The sequence below is a fragment of the Manis pentadactyla genome, chromosome 2 (genome assembly GCF_030020395.1).
Source record: "Manis pentadactyla isolate mManPen7 chromosome 2, mManPen7.hap1, whole genome shotgun sequence".
Lineage (NCBI taxonomy): Eukaryota > Metazoa > Chordata > Mammalia > Pholidota > Manidae > Manis > Manis pentadactyla.
Genome location: NC_080020.1, coordinates 221,889,104 through 221,912,267, shown reverse-complemented (window position 1 = coordinate 221,912,267; position 23,164 = coordinate 221,889,104). Strand labels below are relative to the sequence as shown.

Sequence of the window (23,164 nt, the reverse complement as noted above, 5' to 3'; positions counted from 1 at the left end):
GCAGTTCCTGTGTGGTAACCTCCAACGAGTTCTACACAAGGGTATAAAGGGCATATAAAAGTGTAGGCAAAGGGTCTGTTTGTGTTTATACAGAGGATCAAAGCCTAATTGGGCTACCCCGAAAATGAACTAAGATACGATGTGAAAAAGAACTTCCAACATCAGCACTCTCTGGAAGACTCATGCCAGAAGATGATCATCAAAAAACCCCAACAAAGATCCACACACTGCTACAGCTGTAGATGCACTCATCCCACCAGTTCCTGGACTTGCCATGGGAATGAGGAAGGAGATATCTAAGCTGGCCTGTGCATACAGTAAAACAACAAATTTGACTGGATCTATACTGTTGGAACTCAAACAAGAATTAGGAGAAGTGCAAATTGTAGCGCTCCAAAGTCTTACAACTACAGACTATTTACTGTTAAAAGAACATATGGGATGTGAACAGTCCCCAGGAATGGGTTGTTTTAATTTGTCTGATTTCTCTCAGACTGTTCAAGTTCAGTTGGACAATATCCACCATATCATAGATAAGTTTTCACAAATGCCTAAGGTGCCTAACTGGTTTTCTTGGTTTCACTGGAGATGGCTGGTAATTACAGATATGCTTTGGTTATGTAACTATACTCCTATTATGTTAATGTGTGTGCACAATTTAAGTAGTAGCTTAAAACCTATACATGCTGAAGTACTCTACAAGAAGATATGTCAAAGAAATAATCAATCTTCCCATGTTTTCTTCCGCCTGCTACTTCTATAGCTTTTCTTCTTCCTTCCTAATTACAACCCTTAAATAGAATTCGTGCCTCATATCAAATTTACCGAGTATCATAATTCTTCCAAGTGGTAAAGATACCTCAAGACAAATGCTGGGCATAGAAGCCACAGGGCATAAATATGCAAAGAAGTAAAAAGCTAACCTTTTCAAACAGTAAGGCTTCCCTCTCACTTACCAACTTCACATTTCCCTGTATGGCCCCGGAAGATGGCTGGTTAGCCAGAGACGGGTAAGATTCCTCAAGGGAGGAACAACCTAAGACAGGCACAGTCGCAGGGGGGCCATCAGGTGAGAAATTGGGGATCAACAGAGGTGAGGCTTAGAACCTCACCCCCCCTGTTCTGAGAGAAATCTTCTGCATATGTGGATGTTTTATTGCCCTTGTCTAGCTTGGATTAACACATAGTCTACAGGCACACACCTGATCATCTACATTTGCTCTCTTACAACACTAAACTATGTTTTCTACCTTTATCTTGTATCTACCTACCACTTCAGCATTTTATTAAAAATAATAATAATAGAGAGAGAAATGTGGTATCCACATATAAATCAAGTATTAAAACCAAATGAGTATTCATATTTGAACTGACTGTTTATAGTTCATAATGCATGAGCAAAACCGAAAGTTTCTGTGATGACTGCCCTTGCACTGTTCACTATGTAACTTATTCATTATGTAAGAATTTGTTCTACATGTAAGAACTTGTTTGTTATGCCTCAGAAGATTGGAGACTGATGAAAATTAGGCTTGGGGTGGATTAATGATTGTGCATTGAGCACTGACTCCCCTATACAGAATTTTATTGTTGTTACCAACCATTTGATCAATAAATATGAGAGATGCCCTCACAAAAAAAAAAAAAAAAAAAAAAAGGACAGACTTACAATGGTAAAATAAATAAGTAACCGGGATGTAATGTATAGCATAAGGAATATAGTCAAGATATTGTAACAGCTTGGTAGGGTGATAGCTGGAACCTAGAATTATGTATATAAATGTTTTACCACTGTGTTGTACACTTGAAACTAATGTAATGTAATACTGTGCATCAACTACCCTTCAATAAAAAATAATTATTTAAAAAAAAAAAAATCTTAACCATTACACCAAAAAATAAATAAATAAATAAATAAATAAATAAAATTTAATACCAGCCAGTGATATTGTATGTGCTCAAGAAGTACCGTCATGGTTTTCCCCTCTCCCACTTAGGTACAAAGCAATCCCTGTATTTGGATAGACTTCTAATCCATGTGGCTCTGAAGGTGTCAGAGGATCCATGGGCATTTGTTCAGAAACCTGTTCATATACCAACCGGGAGAGCAGAAGCCGTAGATGAGATAGAGACACTGCACATCGGACTCTGGCAGAATGTGGCTGGGACTCTTGGGTCCACACCAGGGAAGATGGCTGGTCCCTTGAACACCCTTTCTGGAACCAGTATGCAGAGGAGACTTGGGTGAGTGGATTCTTTTCAAGATGAGCCTGGCCCCTCGTTGCAGATGGGGCTTGTGGAAGTGCTGTCCTCGGCAGCTCCAGGCACTAGGACCGCTGACTGCTAGGGCAGTGCTCACCTTCTGATTCCAGCTCCTGCCCCTTGGCAGCCAGAAGCTGGCCCCCCTGCCCACCCAGGGTCTGGACGGCACTGTGAGCAGGCACGTGGGGTGAGGTGGGGGTGGAGCTGTGTTTCCTTCAAACATGCAACTTCAAAGTCTCTGAGGATGTCTTTTGGCCTGGAAGGGAGTCAGGGGCAAATGGAACTGTGGAATTTTCAATATAAAAGGTCCCATTCAGAGCGGCGTGCGCTGTTGCACAACAAGGGAACAAGGAGACATTTGACAGCGTTAAAAGGCCTTGAGCACAAAACAAAGGGACACAACTTTGTCTGCTTTGTCTTCTGAGGTTTAAGGCCTGTCCCGTGTGGTGGTAGGTTATGAAAACAAGTGACAGCTTATCCCACTCTGCTGTGGCAGAAGGCTTGCTCCTGGAGACAGTGCCCTCTGACCTGGGTTTCCCCAGAAGCTCAAGCGGACATTTATTCTGGGCAGTGAAGGACCTGGATTAAGAACCGGCCCTCAGTGCGCAAACATGAACTCTCTGAAATGCCCCTCTCTCCCTCGTTCTGATATCCACGCCATTCCCTAATTACTCCTTGCACTGCTCCTGCCCCCAGCATACTGTCAGTTTACTCCATGAGTTCTGAAGTGACCTGAGAGGTAAAATCATGGCAACCATGTCCGGAAAAATTTCAGGAAATTCCAAAACCACAACGTCATCTGAACTGAACTTACATTTAACAAATTATTCCACAGCACCTGAAATGTACATCTTATGATTTATTCCTCAGAGAAAACATACAGAGATGAGGGAACAAAAGCTCAGAGAAGTTGTCTTAGGTCCAGTACCAGTGCTGTGGATTTTTACCCATTAGCACCACCATGTTATGTCGCTTCAGCCCCTCACAGGTAGTATAAGCCTTTGCATGAGAGTCCATTCCCCCAGTGGTAAGCATGTGGAGGGCAGCAACGTGGTAGATGTTGATGGATATTGCTGGACTCTCTGGGACTGCCTTTAAAAGATATTAGCATAAAGCTTTTGAAAAATTGACTCTAAAAGTAATGCAATTATTTACACCAAATATATATGTATTGATCAGTATCTGAATGTATTCATGTCTCCACATGCCAGGTGCTCATATCCATTTATAGTTAGAAATTTCATAAAGCACCTAAGTGTGCACCTTCAGAAGTATAATTGTAAATAGCACAATGTATATGTTGAAATGTGATGCATTTAAGTTTCCGGAACACAGTATCTCTGTGCAGAGAGGAAAGTAATTACTTAAGTGCCAACTCACAACTGGGAAATGGAGGTGCCAAAGAAACCTTCACAATAGAAATCTTGTGTTTCTGGTGCACATGTTCAGTCAGAGGCATGAAATTTTAAAGAATCTTCATCTACAGGAATGATGCCAGCTCCTCTCTCCTGCACATCCTCTCTGTGGATTAATCATCAGGCCCCCGGTAACCACAATGTGACCACTATGTGAGGCGCCTTCTTCCTTGAAACAATGAGGTTCTGTCTGATTGTCTTTGGGAGGCATTGAGAGCTTGAGGACATTGCTCTGTTTTATTTCAAGTACTCAGCGCTGGCTTCTCGGGACATGGCTGGAAGGGCTGTTGGGCTGGATTGGGCAATAACAGATGTTCCAGTGGGACTCTGAGACATTCTTGCTGTGTGGGGCATCCAGCAGGGATGCATTCTGAAAGGTGAGGAAGACAAGCGTTTCACAAAGTCCAGCATGAGTGAGTTGCCCCTTAACTCTGGTAAAGCCATGAGTGTCCTTATCTCAAGCCGTCTATAGGGTCTTTGCCACATAAGGTCACATGGCAGAGAGGAGCATGACTGCCGGAGCCTTCCTTGACTCTCTCTCAGTAACTGGTGAGATGAAACAGTCCCTGTTCAGCCGGCTGGGTAGAGCTCCGGAATGTGGGGCTCTGCCTGAGGGGCCACTGTGGAGTGCACAGAGCGACAGTCATTCCCAGAAGAAGGTGGCAGCAGCCTTGCACAGTAGGCTGGCCCCCTTCCACCTCCATGTCCAAGGGCAGCAACCAAGCATTCTTAAACAATAAACAGCTGGCTGTGGGCTCCCAACACAAACTCCAGAATCCCCGTACAACTCTACTTGACTGAACAGGCTTCAGACCACAGCACAGGAAGCCCAGAGTCCAAAGGCCTCCCATCCCTACCCACTGTGCCTGGGGACCCTGTAGAATGATTGTCCTGAAGCTTTGTATTTGGGAGAGAATCACCTATGGAGCAGAAAGGCAAGGGGACTGAGTTGAGTCATGTGTTCTGTGTCTTTGGAAAATGCAAAGGCACTGGGGTGAGTGTCATGTGGACATGATTTTCTTTCCTGTGTCTGAGCTGTCCCTCTACCGAAGATATAATTCACCAACCTCAAAGCTGGAAGCAGGGAGAGCACAGGGTGGAGGCTGGCGAAGGGCAAGATCTCGATTAAGTTCATAAAAAAGATTTCTTTAGCAACCCTGTTCTGAACTTCTAGAGTGATGTAGGGGAAGGATGACAGTAGAAACTTATCTGCAGTCTAAAAAAAAAGTAGAAATGACAGGAGATTGGGAATCAAAGAAATTGGATCTTGTTGGTGGCTCTGTTACCTGCAGGTCATGTGACTCTGGATAGATTATTTAACTTTTCTGGGCCTCAGTTTCCCCTCTATAAAATGAGGGAAATTACAGACCTGTCCTGATGCCACACACATAGTAAACTAAGAACTATTAAGTATTTAATTAACTACCAATCAAAGGGTTAGTACCTACCTCAAAGTTCCTGGGAGGATTAACTGAGATGGTATCTGTGGCACTTGCCACATAAGTAATAAATGTGCATGAGCAGAAAGCATGGTAAAAATGCCTACCTCTCCAAGCAGCCCCGAGAAAACTTCACAAAATGTGAGGTGCAGGACTCTGATTATTTGACATGGTAACAGGTATTCTGTGGGGAACGGTGTTCATGGGGAAATATGCAGGAAATTCTGAGTTAAACAAATTCAAATAGGTTTCTGCCCTGTAGGAATTTTTCAGGGTGTGTTGTAAATTTCTGACATAGATAAAAGGCAGCTTTTTTCTAGCTCACCTGACCACTGAACCCCTTTTTACAAGGTTCTCCAGAATCCTGTGATCTCAAATGATATGTTACATTTGGGAAAATAGACATACCCCTGGGTAGGTGTCCTCATGGAGCCCCCACTAGGGAACAAATGCTGGTTCCAGGGGCCCTTTTGTCATGTAATTAGCATAGTCCCAGGCTCCAGGGATTAGGACATAGGTGTCTTTGGGAGGACCATTATTCTAGCTACCATGCCATCCATGCCCTAAGGTTCTCCACCCATAAAATGGGTTGGATCTGATGGCCTCTAAGAATCTACCAGTGGGTAAAACTGGTTATCCAGAGACACTAGAGTTTGACAGGCCAGATCTAGAGGCTGCAATATGACCCTCCACTCCAGATGTGTCTGAATAATTCAAGTGGTCTTCAGTTCCTGGTCTTTGGTATGACATGAAAGCCTCAGCGTAGTCCCAGCCACATGCGCTGCTTCTACCCATGGTTCGGTAGCCATCTGACCTCGAACAGACGCTGGGGAGCTGACCCTTCCACACTTGGAGCAAAGAGAAGCCTAAGAAGACGGTCATCCTTTCCCATCTTAAAAAACCCATTCCGAAAATCCTCATGTCTCCAGGATAAAAGACCATTTTTTATATCACAATCTAATTATTTTTAATTGCTCCTTCACAAAATTAATTTGAGTTAATTAAAAGCCTACATAAATCATTAGGTAAAAGTGACAATAAATTAAAGCTTAAGGTGCAAAATGAGACTGCATCAGCAATTGTTTTCACTGGAAAGATGTCTAATTTCCATTGGTCAAGTGGGAGCATTAAATGAGAGAGGGAAATAGCATGGCCTGGTGGGAAAATAAAAGAAAGAAAGAAAGGAAAAGCCCTAAAAGGAGAGTCCCAGACTTTGGATATAAGATTAAGGTCCCTGTGTTATACAGGTCACTGTGAGTAAATCCCTCTGTTTTGATATTCTTGGTTCTGCTTCTGGAAAAGGAGAAGTACTGGGGTGGGGTCCTTTAAACTCAGCATTCCAAAACTACAGAGAGGGCGGAAGAGCATGTCTCCTAACAGAATTTTCTGATACCTTTTTCTTTCGGTTTCTATAGGTTAGAAGGAAACCAGTGATGTGAACTCTCCAGCGAACTCCTGACAAATAGTGTCTCCATCCACACAGATCTAAGATGCTATCAGTATAGAACTTTCCACCTTTACTAACATTTCTTATCTTCTGTCATCTGCACAGTGACTGTGAAAAATGCTTTCAGTGGGTGTTTCTGATTCATTTTTTGTGATGGTACCATGATGTCTGAAGAAGTTAAAGTTTAAACTCTTTCCCTTCCCGTTGGCCTTTACAGCTCTGTAGATTCTGCCAATAACTGAGCTGATTCCTACTGCGTGAGCTTTCTAGAAAGGCAGATGGCCTGACCAGGGCAAATGGCTGTATTTGCTGAGGAGAAAACTCACCTGGCTTTTAAATGGTTCTCTTATACAGCAGCAATAAATGCAACCCAGCTTGTCAATGCCTCCATTTTCAGTTGGTGTTATGAAGATCTCTATCTAGGAATAAACTTCCTCAAAGATAAAACAACAGGCTTGAGCTTTGAGGACAATAGCCATATTGTCTTGGGAGTGAGACACTGCTCCTAAAGGCACATACTCCTCTCACTGATCCTGACAATTTATGCATTGTTCAGAAGCTATCCCAGAGCAAAGTCAGAAAAGAGTCAGTATCTGGGGTCCTTTGAAACACTGACGTTGACCTGCAGTCTCGCAAGAACAGACAGAATTGGTTTTTTATTGTGATGTGTTGTGACTGCCACATAGGCTAGGATTCAGGGAGCTTCCTGACTCTCTGTCCCAGCTTCAAAGGCATCTGGGGTGCATGCAGGTGTGTGGGTATGTGCATGGCACACGTGTGTTCAGGTGCTGTCCGGGAGTGGTGAATAGTACCTGTGCTAGCATGTGTCTGTGTGCAGTGTGCCTGGCTGTGAGCAGAGACAGGGGAGGGGCCGGTGCTCGTTTGGGGTGCAGAGGGGTGTTGGCACCTAAGGGTCCTGGGATGCACACACATTCACGGGTGTGAGTATGCAGGTGTATATGGGCATGCTCTTCTGTATCAAATGTGTCGCTCTTCTGTGTCAAATGTGTTTTTATGGTAGTGAAATGGGGTTTTATAGAAAAATGTGTGACTGTGGACAGGTCCACAGAATCATACACTCAATTCAGGGAAGACGCTGCTGGTCCAGCCCCAAACCCAGCAGCCCTCAGATCCATCATTCATAAAAGATGTTTCTCTGAATGCCTACTATGTGCAAAGTCCTATACCAGACACTGTAAAACAAGTAGAAAAAAAAGGAGAGCAGTGAGGTTTATGTCCTCTAAGAGGCCACCATACAGTATGAGAGTCAGGGGTAACACCACCGGCCCAGCATGAAGGTAGAAAGGAGCCTGGTTAAGGCAGCATTGTCTGACTGTGGCGCTCAGACACCTCTGTGTTACCACCTTGAGGGTGCCTTTAACTATAAAACGTATGAGTCAACAAAAAGGGGTATTTTCAACATGCTGAGTGAATTCTCTGAAATGGAATTTATGTTCTTTTTTATGTACTGTTAATTTAGACTTCGTCTTATAAGACAAACTACAAATAATACACTTACCAGTTGTAAGTGTGAAACTGGCTTTTGATTTTTTCCTCATTAAAGAACTGACAAAGATGGAAGGATCAATAAATAATACTGACGATCATGGTGATGATGACGATGTCAGTACAAGGTTATTGACTAGTATAATGAAGTCCTTAAACATGCTGGATGTTGGACAAAGTGGTGTATGTAGATTGACATGGTGAGTTGGGATTGCATCTGTGCACAGTGGGGAACTCTGTAAAGAGCCCTGAGGGAGAGATCTGAAAGGAGACCCAGTGGGGACTTGGCAGAGAAAGTGTAGGCTCTTTCTACAGGATCTTAGAACTTTCCAGGGACTCTAAGCTTTGCCTTGAGCCCCAGCACTCAGTTCTAATTGTGTAAAACTGGAGAGGTCACCCTCAGGAATTGGTGGCCAGCCTGTCACCAAGACAGTCACTCAGTGCTCTGCCCATTCTACATCCAGCTAGTCTCCTCCCAGATCACTGCTTTAGGAAAACCTGAAACACAACCCTACTACGCCTTACATATGCTTCCCTAGGGAACAGTTTTCCAAGTAAGCACTATTTTAAGGTAGCTACAGCATCTCCATTATACCCATACTAATAACCATGTCCCTTCAAATGTGTAGAGTTCTCCACAGTTAGCACTTTACAGTTTGATTAATCTGAACAACATCACCTCTAAAGTAAGTAGAATTAGTCAACCCAAGAGTATTCCAGGACAGATCAACCATGTGAAAAGAGTAAATAACTTACTATTACTTGCCCAGACATCTACATATTAGGCGTTATTTGAACTGTCCAATTTCCAATGCATGCTAGCACATTGGATTTTCTACATCACAAGAGCACCCAATCCCTTGACGGTAGAACGTGTAGCTCCTGGAACAGCCCATCCCTCCGAACTGCCTTCCTCAAGTGGACAGTAGCTAAGTTACACCAAGAATCAAGGACACTGGAGGACCGATTCTAATATTCAATCAAGGGAGTGGTCACTAAGGACTGAACCATAATAAAAGTAAAGTAAACTTTGGTTACTTTCAACAAGGGATTTACATATCATTAATTTTCTGTAATTATTTTATTTATTTTTATATTACTTCTGTCTAAAATGACTCTAAAAAAGCTTTGTTTAATTTTTAACCACTTAAGTTTTTTCTGTGCCCCAGGAACATATCACTGAGAACGCATGTGAATGCTCATGGACCTAGACGTTTGACCTAGAAAGGAATCAAAGATGAATCTGGAGTATCCCTGGTAAATTAAGCTGCACTGTTAGGTTGTCATTTATGCTGTGTGGGCCTCTGAACTGAAGGCACTGCCTGCTGATTGTGTGTTATAGCTAACTGGTTTCTAGTTCATAAAAATTACGCTACGCAGATTAATTAAATCAAGTTGATGTTCATTTCTTCAACTGTCAGATACTCTTCAAAAATGTAAACCTGGATCTTTCCTTTGCAATTGTATAGGGAAAAATAATTTGTAAGCCATTTTCATTTCTACCCACTAAATATTAACATAGTTCCTTTCCTCCAGGGGTCACAGCTGGATCTATTTCTGCTTTGCAATTCCCTAGCCATCTTCCTGGTATAAGCAAATTCTCAACTTATGCCCTTGTTTTGACCAACCAAGGCCAAGATTGCCCAGAGCCTCAAAACCCAAATTGCTTAAGCAGTTTAAACTTGATCTCCTCTGCCGTGGAAGACAACTGGATTTTCTTAAACAAGGGAGTGGCATGGAGAAGGAGATACTTAATTCTTTTATTTTATGTTGCTGGGGCTGAAAAGAGAATATTATCAATAGAAAAATACCTCTAAATAATAACTATGTGCGAGGGAGAGTGGTACATAGAAAGAACTTTGTCCAAGAGACATCAGATAAATCTTCTAATAATTACTCTGGTACTGATTCACTGTGTTACTTTGGACACATTACAGCCTTTCTCTGGGCCTCTTAACTTTTCCTTTATAAAATAAAGCTTTCTAAATATCTATCTAGGGTTGGGATAGTATGGTGTTCCATCCTATTCCCAATCTGTAATGTATGATAAAATGACATTTCTGTCTCCTCTTTCTTCAACTGGTGTCAAAGAAAATACAAGGCTTGTGGGAAACTCCAGGAAGCGTATGGGAAGTTTTGGCTGAAGAAGCAGCAATATCTAATGCAAACAAAACCTACACCTTAGGCTCTTTCATGTGAAAGGGCAGGAGAGGACCTGAGCAAAGTAGGAAGGGAATTCATGAAGTCCGGTCTCAGGAGGAACCCACTGAAGCAGTTACAAACATATCCACTCTCTCCCCCAGCCTGTCCCAAATCAGTCACCAAACCGGAAGACTATCAATACAGCTTTTAAAGCCAAGACATCGTACATGATGCCCATAACCTAAACGGATACTTCAGATATGTTCCATTTGGGACATTAGAAACTATTAAGATACATCTTCTCCTTATTTTGTAAAGCTTTGAGTATCCTTAAGGGGAAAAGTGCTTGTTTGCCCTGGTAAAGCACCTGTGGGGCTCACTCAAGGCTCAGAGATGAGGAGGGATGTCTCCATCTCCTCCAGTGATTTACGAGGCTGACTTGAGCATTTTCAAATGAGCTTTTTTAAAAGAAATTTTGCCAGCTTTTCTTTTCTTTTTTTCATTTCTTTCTTGGTAGTAACTGAGATTCTGAATTCAGTGACTATATGTTAGACACTGTTTACTTGAACTTTCTAACACAAACTGTTCATCTTGGGTGTAACAGAAATGCTCTCTTTTTATATTACTGTTCCCATGCCTCTCTGCAGAGCCCTCGCCAACACAAACACCTACTTACAGGGCTACACTCCACAACAGTAAGGTTTTGGCAACTCTGCCATTGGATTTCAGTTGATAAATTTGCATTTAGCGCTTAATTTGTTCAGTATGCTTTACTAATTTGGCAATATTTATTTTGGCCCAGAAAGCATAAGGCAGTCAAGTTCTATAGTTTTGTTTGGTGTGTTTTTTTTTCTTCATTTTCATAAAAGGATTTGAGATATGAAAAAGTTACAATGTCATGGACAGGACTGGTTTCCTGTTTATGAGTCACCATAAATATGAAAGGTGCTGGGTGACATTTCTCAGCTGAGAGAGTCCATACAGCCCTGTGTGGAGAGCAAATCCTCAAGCAGGGTGGTCTTGAGGTGACTTGCTGACCTTAGTATAATGTCAAGAGGAATTATTGTGAAAGTACAGTAGCCACATACCACACACACACACACACACACACAACCTTAATGGGTTTTCTCACTTTCTCTGTTACAGAGATGAGAGTTTTATTGTAATATCTATGTGTTCTCAAAATCAACCTTCCTCTTCTGGGAAAATGTGGCAGGAAATGCATTCACGTCTGTCACTTTTTTGTTTGTTTGTTTGGTCTGCGTGTCCTTTCACAAGACCCCTCCACAACACAGACCCTCCTCCCAGCACTGCACCCAGAAAAGGTCTCCAGTTAGACGCGGTGCTGCAGCCCTGCAGCCCTTCCCTTTCCCTCAAAGGAATGCTGCAGCTGCAAGAGAATTCCCGCAAAGGAATACAGGCCCAGAAGTGCCGGCATCGATCTCTGAGAACACAGGAGCTCCCAGACTTCGACCTTCTGAAGATTTGTGTGTGCAGGCAAGAGTGGCCCCCACAGTCGGGGATTTACACTGTTACTGGAACATAGTGGGCAAACAGAATGCTCCCTGAAGAGGAGGCTGTGCTCACTCAAAGACAAGCAGCTTTGTTGCCTAACATCTTGTGAAAGTCTCAGAACTGGACTTAGGGCATCAGACAACATCCATCCGTCTCAGCACTGGACTCTTCCAACTCTCAATCCACAAGCACTCCAAAGTTGGTCTGAGATATGAAGACTGCATTTTTTTGCAAAATCAATCAACTTGAGTCATGAACAGTAATGCCATCAAGGCTGTGATGTCTCCTCACACAGATAAACACTGCCCATGAAATTCTGAAAACCCTTTCCAGATCACTGAATTCCTGTCCACTCCCTGAACATGCCATGGTTTTTGTTTTGAGTATGTCTACACATTCGCCAAGCTATTCCATCTGCCCAGAAGGCCGTTCTCTAACGTTCCTCACCTAGTATTCCTCACATATATTCATATGTACCCTCCTGTGGTCGGTTTCAGGGTAACCACTTCTGTGATACTTTTGCCAACTTTCCAGGCAGAAAGTCCTTTCCTCTATGCTTCCCTTGAACTTTATACTTATATTTGTACTTATTCTCATGCACGCTTTATTTCACTTATTCAAATAGTACATATTTTAATGCCTTCTGTACGCCAAATACTATGCACATCACTTATCCCAGAATATTGGAATGTTTGTCCATGAAAATTCTTTCTTTGACAAGCTATAGGTCTTATGAGGTCAGAAGATTTGTGATTTATATCTTAAAATCCCAAGTGTACAAGGCAAGGTGTATGATTTCCTTGTTCATAAATTATATTTACCATAAACCAATTAATGCCCCACACTCTGTAGATTCAACCCAAACTCACCACTGTTTATCTGATAATTGTTTACCTACCTACTGGCACAAGCCATATTAAGCCTAAGCAGTTATGCTTCAAGTATTAGCCTTTAATTTAGGAAGCATTGGATGTACCTGGAAAGTTAGTGTCTCAATTTCTTTCTCTGTAAATAGAGGTAAAAACAGGTACACTGTTAATGTGAGAGTTAATAATGAGTACAATACATTTTGCTCTTACATTAATGTTCTATGGGTGGTAGCCTTCAGTTTTAGTGATCACTATGTTTAGGAATAATGTCAAAATTAACATAAACTTTTAGAACAACACATAGTGGAAAATTTAGGGAAGTTTGTCAGGGCTGGACTAAGTGGCTCAAATGCAATAAGTGATGTCCACCTTGTGTGTCAACAAAGACTGCTCTGGAGTCAGCTCAAAGAATCAAGAGGATGTCATTGTCAGTCCATTACTTTGATACAAAGGATTTTGCAGATGCAAAATTAAAAGTGACCAAAATAACCAAAAGGAGTTCTAGGACCTGCAATCAACTAACTCTCATTTACTTACGTCAATAGCAAGTACATGTGAAATGGTCAAACCCTTCCAGTCTTTAAGCCACTGTTTCAGGATGGCTTATAGGACTGGATGTCTTTCCCAAGGGCATGGACTTGGATCTCAGCAGCAGAAAAGCAATTTATCCTGAGACAACAGACAGACTTAGTATGGCCCCAGGCAAACCAGGATGTATGGTTGCCCCCTAGTAAATTAATTAAAGAATACAGATTTTTATTAAATCTGTTTTAAGCATAGCAGTGAGTGGATGTGACTGACGCTTCTAGGGCTCACTCTGACTGGTGTGTGGAGAATGCACTGGAGGTCAGGGAAACTGGAACGCAGGAAAAGCTCCAGGGCAGCTACTGCGATAGGCCAGGTGAGAGGGTGATGTCAGAGACTATGGTGACTGCAGCAGCTGAGAGAGTCTGGAGACCAGAAAATGGAGATGTAAACTCATACACATATAACTCAATGAAAGCTTGCCTCATATCATCATAAGAGACACTTTGTGAATGTTCATCCACTCATCCATTTCTGTATTCAACAAATACTTGAGCAGTATTGTAGACCAGGAACTGTCCTGAATACTGAAACACGTATCCTTCCCCAATTTTCACACCCAAGCATGGGCAGTATAGTATAGCCTAGAGAAAAAGGCAGATATAATTGAAGATTTTTCACACACACACAGAAAGAAAGAAAGAAAGAGAGATAATATTATGAGAGATTAATATAGGAAAAAATTGAGTGAATTAATGAAGTATTAACCACAGTAAATGAAAGAACGATAACATAATTCTGTCCTGGAGGTTAAGCGTTACATAAAGAGATGACTGAAGAGGATGCCTTAGAGTTTTTGAAATGGAGAATGGAAACGGCAAAGCAACAAGATCTCCATGCCAAGGAGGTTTGGTTAAGCTGGCATGTCTGTGAAATTGAAATAAGTTTACTCTAAGTCCTTAGAAATTATAAAATGAGAAATGATAAAATATGCTCCCCAAAGTCCGGTAAATTTGGAATTTAAAAAAGAACAGTTCTAAGTAGTCCATGATTGAAAGGACAAATCATATTAGGAAAGGACAAATATAATAAATAGATGATAAATGTATACCATGTCATGGATGAGACTATTCAATAAAAGATGTCAGTTATCTGTAAATTAATATATTGATATAATTCTTTTTAATACGTCCAACAAAACTTTTGTGAAAAAAGATAATTGGCCCTATTTTCACATGGAAAAGTACTTTTCAGGTTCCTACAAATTAAGAACAAAGTTGTAAAAACCAATCTCATGAATATAAATTTGAGAACTTTTGTGAGAACATCAAAAGACAAATGACAACTGAAAAAAATTATTTGAAAACATATGATTAAGGACTAATAACATAGAGAATTCTAAACAATAAGAAAGAGGAAGTAAAAAATATAATAAAAGTTGAGAATTATGAGTAGAAAGTTTATAGGAAAAGAAATTCAATGACAGACTTAAAGAAATGTGTTCCACTTCATTTATAACTAATGGCATACAAATTAAAAATTACAAGATACAATCTGTCAATTTAGCTAACACTAAAATGTTTCAAAATATCTACTTGGCAAATGTATGGAGAAAAAGATCTCAAAAATTGTTGAGTAATTTTAATAGCTATCATAATTTAAAATGACATGAACTTTAATACATGTCAACTTCTAGAAATGTGTATTATTTAATACATGTTGAGAATTTTCCCTTGATATTCCTCTAATGGTCTATATTTTCTTATTAATTTTGCCTGCTTATTCTTTTAAGCAACTTAAATAGTTTCTCCTAACTTACTTAGATTTTATTATCATATATTTAAATTATTCAATTTATATTTTAATTTTTATTACTAATGAAAAACTAAACCTATGTATCTGCCCTGAGCATAGATCTTAGGTATATAATATACTAAAGTTCTTTATTTTCCAATATTATTTTAGAATAAATTATTATCTAAGAAGTATTTTATTTCTGTTTTAATGAAAAAAAAATATTTTCAATTAAAGAATTGTAGAAAGAAAGATTTACTATTTTATTGCACTGTCTGAGAATTACCCCTATAAAATTCCATTCATATGTTTTGGAATTTAATGAGATATTCTTTATGGTCTAGTTCATAATTACTTAAATGTCCATTGAGCACTCTCATTTTTCTTCATATTTCTAATTGATTTTGCTTTATATGCCCAATATTATAATATTCAATGAATAAAGATTAACAACTGTTACTACATATACTTTGGATTTTGGCTCTAGTTTTTTTTTTTTTTTTGAGGGTAGTATTATATTAGTCATTTTTTTTCCTGATATTATTACAATGTTTTAACATTTAAAAAAATCTTTCTAGCTGGAAGAGCCAACCCCTGCCAGGGGCAAACCATTCCTAGTGATACCAAAGAACTAAGCCAGGAATATGCTTTTTAAAAATGTTTTAATTTTAGCTTTACTGAGTGTTACTGACATATAAAATTATAAAATTTAAAGTGTTCAGTGTGGTGATTTGACATACATTCACATTGTGAAAGGATCGTCACCATCTAGTTAATTAACACATTCCTCACCTCATATGTGTACCTTTTTTCTTTTGATGAGAACATGTAAGTCCTACTCTCTTAGCAAATTTCAATTATGTAATACAGTGCTATTAATTACAGCCCCCATATTTTATATTAGATCCTCAGCCCTTATTCATCCCACAGCTGAAAGTTTGTACCCTTTTACCAACCTCTTCCTATTTCTCTACCTCCCAGTCCCTGGCTCTCTTATTTCACCTTGCATAATGCCCTCCAGCTTTATCCATGTTGTAGTACATGGTAGGATTTCCTTCTTTCTCGTGGCTGAATAGTATCCCATTATACATATACACCACATCTTCAGGAACATGCCTTTGCATGCAAACTAACCAGTCCACAGCCATACCTTCTCTAGGTGCCAGGCAACCAGGAATCACCACTGCAGTTTAGAGCCTGACAAAATGATTCAAACTGGCCAGTCCTAAACTGTTGACCCTGCCCTGTCCTGCCTTTCCCAAAATAAAGGTTCTGGCCTAAATCTATCACTTGCTGCTATGACCTGTTTTCATCCTGTGGTCCTGCATGTCAAATCATGCTTCTAATTTCCAGGGGGAGTAATGTGAGTAAAGTGACTATTATGTGAGTAATAATTATGTAATATTAAACTTTTCGTTCAATGGTATTGACCTCGCTGCGTCATCCCTCAATCACCTTTATAAATTAAAAGCTACCAAAGAACACACAACTACCCAGTGAACAATTTTGCTAAAATTGATATTCTTATCTATATATTTTCAGGGTTCAGTAAGGAGGCAGAACCTCTGAGTATCATGGAATTAAGAATTTATGATAGGAATAAGTCTTTATATAATTATGGAAGAACCCAGGGGAGTAAAAGGGTCTGGAAGGAGGAATAGGGAAGCAGAGGAAAGCCCCTAACCCCCTCACCAGAAGCACTGGCTTTGGGGGAAAAGTTGCAGCTTGCAGGGAAATCTGGGACGCCAGGAACATCAGGCTGCCAAAGTAGGGCCATGAGGGGGAGAGGCTGGAAAGTGTATGGGAAACTGAATCCTCTGCTTAACTACCTTTTCTGTACTACCACCAAGCTTCCAGTGATGGCCCTGGAGTGGCTATTGGTCAGCAGGGCTAGCAGTCAGGAAAAACAGATGAATGGGGTGATGGGCCAGACCAAGCTGGAACCCTCTGGTTCCTCTACATCTATCTGCCCTTTCATGTAACCACATGACCTTCAGAGAGGTAGGGCTCACTTCTGCCTTGCAAATGACAAGTAAATTCATTTTTTTGCTCTGCTCTAACCTGGCAACACAGAGAGAAGGAAAATCATTCTGGTCTGGCCAACTAGGTACAGAACCAACCTCAAGCTCTCTCTGCTCTCATTACACTTACATTTACCAGACAAATCGTTGTCCACCTTACTATTCTGATCTTTTCTGTGCTATTTTGTTATAGTCTTGTCCTTTACAAAGAGTAGACATTTATTTAATTAATGTTACTTTTGTTCCCCATAGAAGGCTGAGACTTTTAATAAGGACATTACAACCCTGTCTTGCTTCCCAAATTAATTTGTCTTATTTTCCTGTCACCCTTTTTTGTGCTTTGTATGTGGCATTTATATTTTATATTTCTTTAGTTTTTCAGCTTTGAGGTCTTTGCTTTTATCTCTAGCCACACTTCAATAGGCACACATCTGTTTCCAATTCTCTTAATGATTACTTTTAAGACTTTCAAAAATATTCTTGCTCATATATCTATCGGACCAACAAGGTCAAGACAAAGCATGAAGGTTCTAATTAGTTAATTAGAAAGAGCATTAATTAGAATAATAATCAGATCTCTATTTAAATCCAGCACCTGCTGCTGGTAGCCAAGTAAAGTCTCCATGTATATTTCTTCTCTTGACCTGGAAGGATTTTGTGGTCCAGTAGAAGTAACATAGGAAGAGAGCCTCAAATACTATAATTATTGCTACTGGTTTGGAGTGCCTGCCATGTGCCAGGTTAGGCATACTCTATGTATGACCTCATTTAATTCTCACAACATCCTTCAAAGTAAGGATTATCATTCTCATTTTACAGTTCAGTAAACTGAGGACCATAAAAGGTAAATGACTTGTCAAGGTCATATAGCTACTAAGATCAGACTGAGATTTAAACCCAATATTTTTCTACCTCAAATCAATCCTCTTTACCATGTATGTATATATGTACTCTCTTGCTAAGCTGTCTAAGCTCTGAGTCATACCAACTTACAAGCATGTTTAGGGAAAGAAATCAATGTAATGTATGTGTAATACTCAATAAATTATCATTATTATTGTAACTTCCATCCTTGCTTCTCCCCACATGTAAAATGCTTAACAGACTTCTACTGACCCCTCCTACACCCACCTTGCCCTCCTCTGTCACTGAACCCGTACTCACCCACACCGCAGTGTCCTGGTTTCCTCAAACACTAGCACAGAAATGCCTTGAGTCCTGCTAAAGATTCGATAATTCCAAATTGATTGGCAGAGAATGGAATAAGGACATGGCCTTTCCCCTTGTTTTAATAGCAACAGGCTTTCACTGTTCTTAGCAGCATCACATGCGGCCTCACAAGTTTTTTCCATACAGACTCATGGTCTTGCAGTTGTAGAAGGGAGCTCTGGATAAAGCGCAGATGTTAGTTCTACATGTGGGCGGATGTGTGAGTTTTCTTCACCTCCTGCATTTCCATGGGAATTTTAGGGGAAATTTGAAAGATCCAATTGGAACTTGATTTTGAGATGCTTCACATTTAAAAGAAAATTTTTCTTAGCCAAATCTATTAAGCCAAATCTAGGCTCTTCAGCCACAGAACTGAAAAAGGTTAAAACTGTGTGGGTCAGTTTTATAGAGGCAGAATGTTGGGAGTGCAATGGCAAGAGCAAAGGTACTGGCACCAAACGTACCTGAGTTGGGATGCTGGCTCTTCCAGCTATTAAGTGGGAGCCTGGCACGTCACTCAGCCTCTCTGTACCTCACTTAACTCATCTACCCAGTGGGGATAACAGTGCCTTCCTTGCCAAGTGTAATGAGGGCAATGAAAGTTACCAGCATAGAGCAGAAATTCAATGGACAGTAGATGCTACTGGGGTGAGGCCCCCTTCCTGTTCTCACCCTCCCATAAACTGCTTTCCCTTCCGGTGAACTGTAGTGATTGCCCAGCAGAAGCCATCTCATATTGAGTCCTATGGCCCTGGTCATCAGGAGCTCTGTCAACTGGATACACAGACTGCAAACTATTTAGTTGATTTAAACATTTCTGCAGGTAAAGGAAAATATTTATGGAGCACATTATCTTGAATTAAAACAATCAGATAAGAAGGAGCCTGGAGGCTATGCCTCCACTCAACAAGGGACAAGTTATCTTGCTCTGAGTAGCAAATGAATGCCCACAGCTTGACTAACTTAGCAGTAACATGGAGAGGTGTGACTAGAACTGCAAAAGGGACAGAAGTGCTTGAGAAGAAGGGTTTTTCTCTGCACCATACTCACATCACAACTCTGGCAGTAGGCTCACCACCATTACTCAGACCAATGCAGACAGGGCACAGGCAAAGTTCTGATGAGACAGTATCAGCTTAAATGGCTGTGATGAAACACAGTTAAGTTTCCATTACGGGTAGCACCATCTTATATAAATTAGTCACTCTTTCAACAGTGAAATGGTAAGGTAGTCCTTTATCAGAGCAGATTTTCTTGTAAATGTAAGTCTATATTCAGTGATCAGGTGATCAGCCTCCCAGGTTGGCCACACAAGTATTTCTAACCCATAAAGCATAGTGTGACAAGTGCCACACCCCAACCACATGAAGCCCAATACAGCAGTGCTCTGGAGCCAGAGTGTTTGTTTGTTTATTTGCTTTTTAGACAGTCCATATAAAGCTGAAATCTCTCCAAGGTCTGTTTTTAAAACAGTACTTAGTAGTCATGAAGAATATTATTAGAACAGCACAGATGGCTTCCATGGATCTAGAATTCCAGCCCCTTCTAGTCAAAATTATATTTGCTGCATTACCTTAGTTATGTCACAGGAAATACTGCTTAACCCAAAATTTACCAAGCTATGTTCCATAGTTTGGTATTTCAGGATATGTTAATCATTTCAGAAAAAGGAAAACCAGGTACGTTATGAAATAAATTTGAGCAATGCAGCACATTAAAATCCTCTCTTGGAGATTCACAGTGTATATTCAGTTATTGAAGTTTCTAAGGTCAAGAAACTTTGTGAACATCATGTCATAAGTTGTCATTAAAATTAGTGTCGATGTGTAACAAGTTTTCATTTCATATCATCCTAATTAAGAACCCTGAGAGAGAATAGTATTCACTAAGACACTATCTTGGAAAATGCCCATTTACTTATTTCCACCCAGTAGGGGATATGCTACGTAATACTGACAGCAGAGTAACAGCCCAATGCATACACTTTCCCTTGCATTTGGTGCTATTGTAATAAAAACAATATCATAGTATATCACGAATAACTTGAATTTGCACAGACTGTCCTGAAAAGATGAGTAGATCGAACATAGAATTCAGGGGAAAACAAAATTTAAGGTTCTGTGAGAAGGCACCATAATTCTTCCTACTTTTATCTCTAGAGTTTCAACCATGACTTCTAGGATAGTGTCTTCCCGTGACTAGGCATCCCCAGGACAATTTGCTCACAGAGAAGTTTGGGTTCGGTACTCACTCACCAGCTGGGGAATATCAGTTTACACTGGCAATTCTACTGCTGAAAATACTTTCTCCAATACATAGATAAGTTGGCAGCTTCTAGTGTTTTTCAATATTACTTTCATTCTTCTTTTCCCAAGTAAATAGTCTAGTACTATTTCAGATTACCACAGTCTTTCTTATTCTGAAAAGGAATGTAAAAAACCCTGTCCACATGTAAGAGTGTACAAGGAAACTTAAGTTGGGGTCCCAAGCTCTGAGAGAGGGTCCTGAATTAATGAGACATAGCACACATTAGGCGGTGATGAGTCCTATCTCTTCTTCTCTGGAAATAGGTTATTTGGGCTAGACAAGGCCAGGAACTTTTGGGGAAAACTACAATATGGATTCTCAGCCTGTACTACTGATGGGACACAGAAAGACCCAGGCCCAGCTCTCATCCGTAGCTCTGGCAGAGCTGCCGGAGTCCAGCAGCTAACTGACTTATTTAATTGCCTCCCTAGCTGGTAAAATTCATGCTGCTTTCTCTGGCACTTGAGAACTGCCAACACCAAAGAGTTTGGTTTCATGTACTTGAACTTGGGTGACACAAATATTTCTGTGGTGAATCAGTCCTGAAAAGAGGGGGTGGGTAAGGTAGGGAGTGTTTATAGAAGACATTTCATCACCACTAGTCAAACATATCTCATTGTTGGTTCAGGAGGTGCTGGTATTTTCCTCTTTGAAGGGGATGCTCAGACAGCCAAGGGCTTCCAGCCTGGATCTTGGCTCCAGGGAAGGGCAGTGGCCATCTGCAGGCAGGAAACCTGCAAGACTAGTTGCTTTGGAATGTTGACAATCTTAGGGAAATGGTTTTATGTCTTTCCTCCCAGGAGAAAAAAAAAAGTTGGTGGATCTATGTAAAGAAACCCTGGGTGTCTTGGAGCTGCTGCAAACCTGTCTTTCTGCCTGGCTTCCTTTTAAAAGCTTCCCTGGTGTGGAACCCTAAAGAGGAGGTCAAGAAACTTGTAATTTCAGAAAATCAGCACTGCTGATATCGATGGGAACAAAGCTTGGTTGGAAGATGAGAATATGGGATTTCTATGGCTTGGGTACATCTCTTGGACTATAAGCAGGAAGAGACCCAGACCCTATATGCAGGGTCCCCATGAGCCCTCACCCTTCAGATGGAAATGAGGTGGCCCCAGGCTTTGGCAACTGAAAGTCATCTAAACAGCCTGTTGTCATTCGGGGGGTGTGGCATTAGGAGTGGCAGAGGGGGTCCGAAGAAGATTACATTTAGCAAAACCATGGCTGGGCCATGCCAAGAAACACAAACCAAAAGGAAATATTTTAAGAAAATAAACAGAGCTACTGAGTCAAACATACAAAGCAGGAAAGCAGAACAAAAGATTATTTGAGGCCTGAGGTTTGAACATTTTAAAGCCACACATGCAATGGGCCAGCCCAAGAACATGTGGGGCTGTACAGCTGTGTAAGCGCTGAGACAGCCTGCTCCCATCAGGGGCTCCCTCGCCTGCGGGGCTCCCCAGCCTATGAGGCTCCGGGCAAGCCCACCGGGCTAGCTGATCATGCTGACTGGAGCTCCACCTTGACTTCTACAGAAACGGTGCTCCGCCATTGGTAGGCCACACAGACGGGGCTGAGAGGACCCATCCCGCCGACTGAATAGCCGCTGCCGTATGTGCAGGTGTCCTCGGCCCTAAATTTGCTGTGCAGGAACTCTGAAGGATACGGGTGTAACAGGGTTGTAACTGTGTATCTATACGGGGTTGGACAAGTTGGGCTGTCAGAACTTCTAACCAAGAACCTGCCCCATCCACATTACACTGTCCTGAGAACCCCAGAATTCTGGAACAGAATCTGTTGGGCTGAATCATTTAAATTCCCAAGAATTTAAACTCGGTGAAATAAGTTACAAGTCGGACACACTTCAGGTTCAAGCCCATGTTCTAGGAATAGAGTGAGGTTTCAGTGCCTGGCAGCATCTATCAGAGAGTAGCACCTCACTACTACTGAATTCTGAATTCATTTTCATCTTCTTTGGTTTAACCAGAGAGCACTGAACCAATTACTTTAGCCACAGCAGAATGCCTTTCACCAAGCTATGCTATAATGTCATGCCTTTGGCTGTTATAAGGTGGAGGTGGTGGTGACAATAAAGCACATGCTGTGTGAAAATGTCTCTGAATTTGCTGTAAAACTATTGTCAAGAACATAACCATATCTGGTTGCAAGTTATTGTTGTGATGAAAGGCCAGAAAGTGTGTATCTCTTGAGAAATGAGTATTTCCTCTGTTGTGTTGATACAGCTCATCACGTTTTCCTTGTTGGTGTGGTTGCTAGGAAACTCATCTCTAGAAATCGTAATCATAACTCCATAACTTCTCATGATCCATACAGTTGTGGCCTACTCCTTTCTTTAGTCCCATTTTTCTTTCCTTCATAGCTGAGCACCTTAATGTGTTTTTGGATAAGTACAGAGAGACGAGGAACTGAGTTGCAGTCCAGGAAAGGGGAATACTGCATGGGCTCCAGGTGAAGTGGAGCATGTAGTATGAAGGACTATGCAGTATGCAGTCCTAATCAAGTAAAGTGGCAGAGTCATTAAAAAGTGGTGCCTTGCAACAATTCTTAGGTAGAGGGGATAAGATTACAACTTCATAGCTGCCCTTCACACACCAAACTCTTCATTCCATTCTACCTGAATGCATTCCAGGTATTTATCCTTTAATGTCATCTAACTGAATATTTAATATGCTCAGCACATTCTTAATATACTAGT

General features: G+C 40.9%; 1 long non-coding RNA gene across 2 annotated transcripts in view; it reads right to left on the bottom strand.

The window, feature by feature from the left end:
- The window catches only part of LOC118910600 (uncharacterized), a 266,015-nt gene that overhangs the window by 73,356 nt on the left and 169,495 nt on the right, over window positions 1-23,164 (bottom strand). The gene's annotated exons all lie outside the window — the stretch shown is intronic.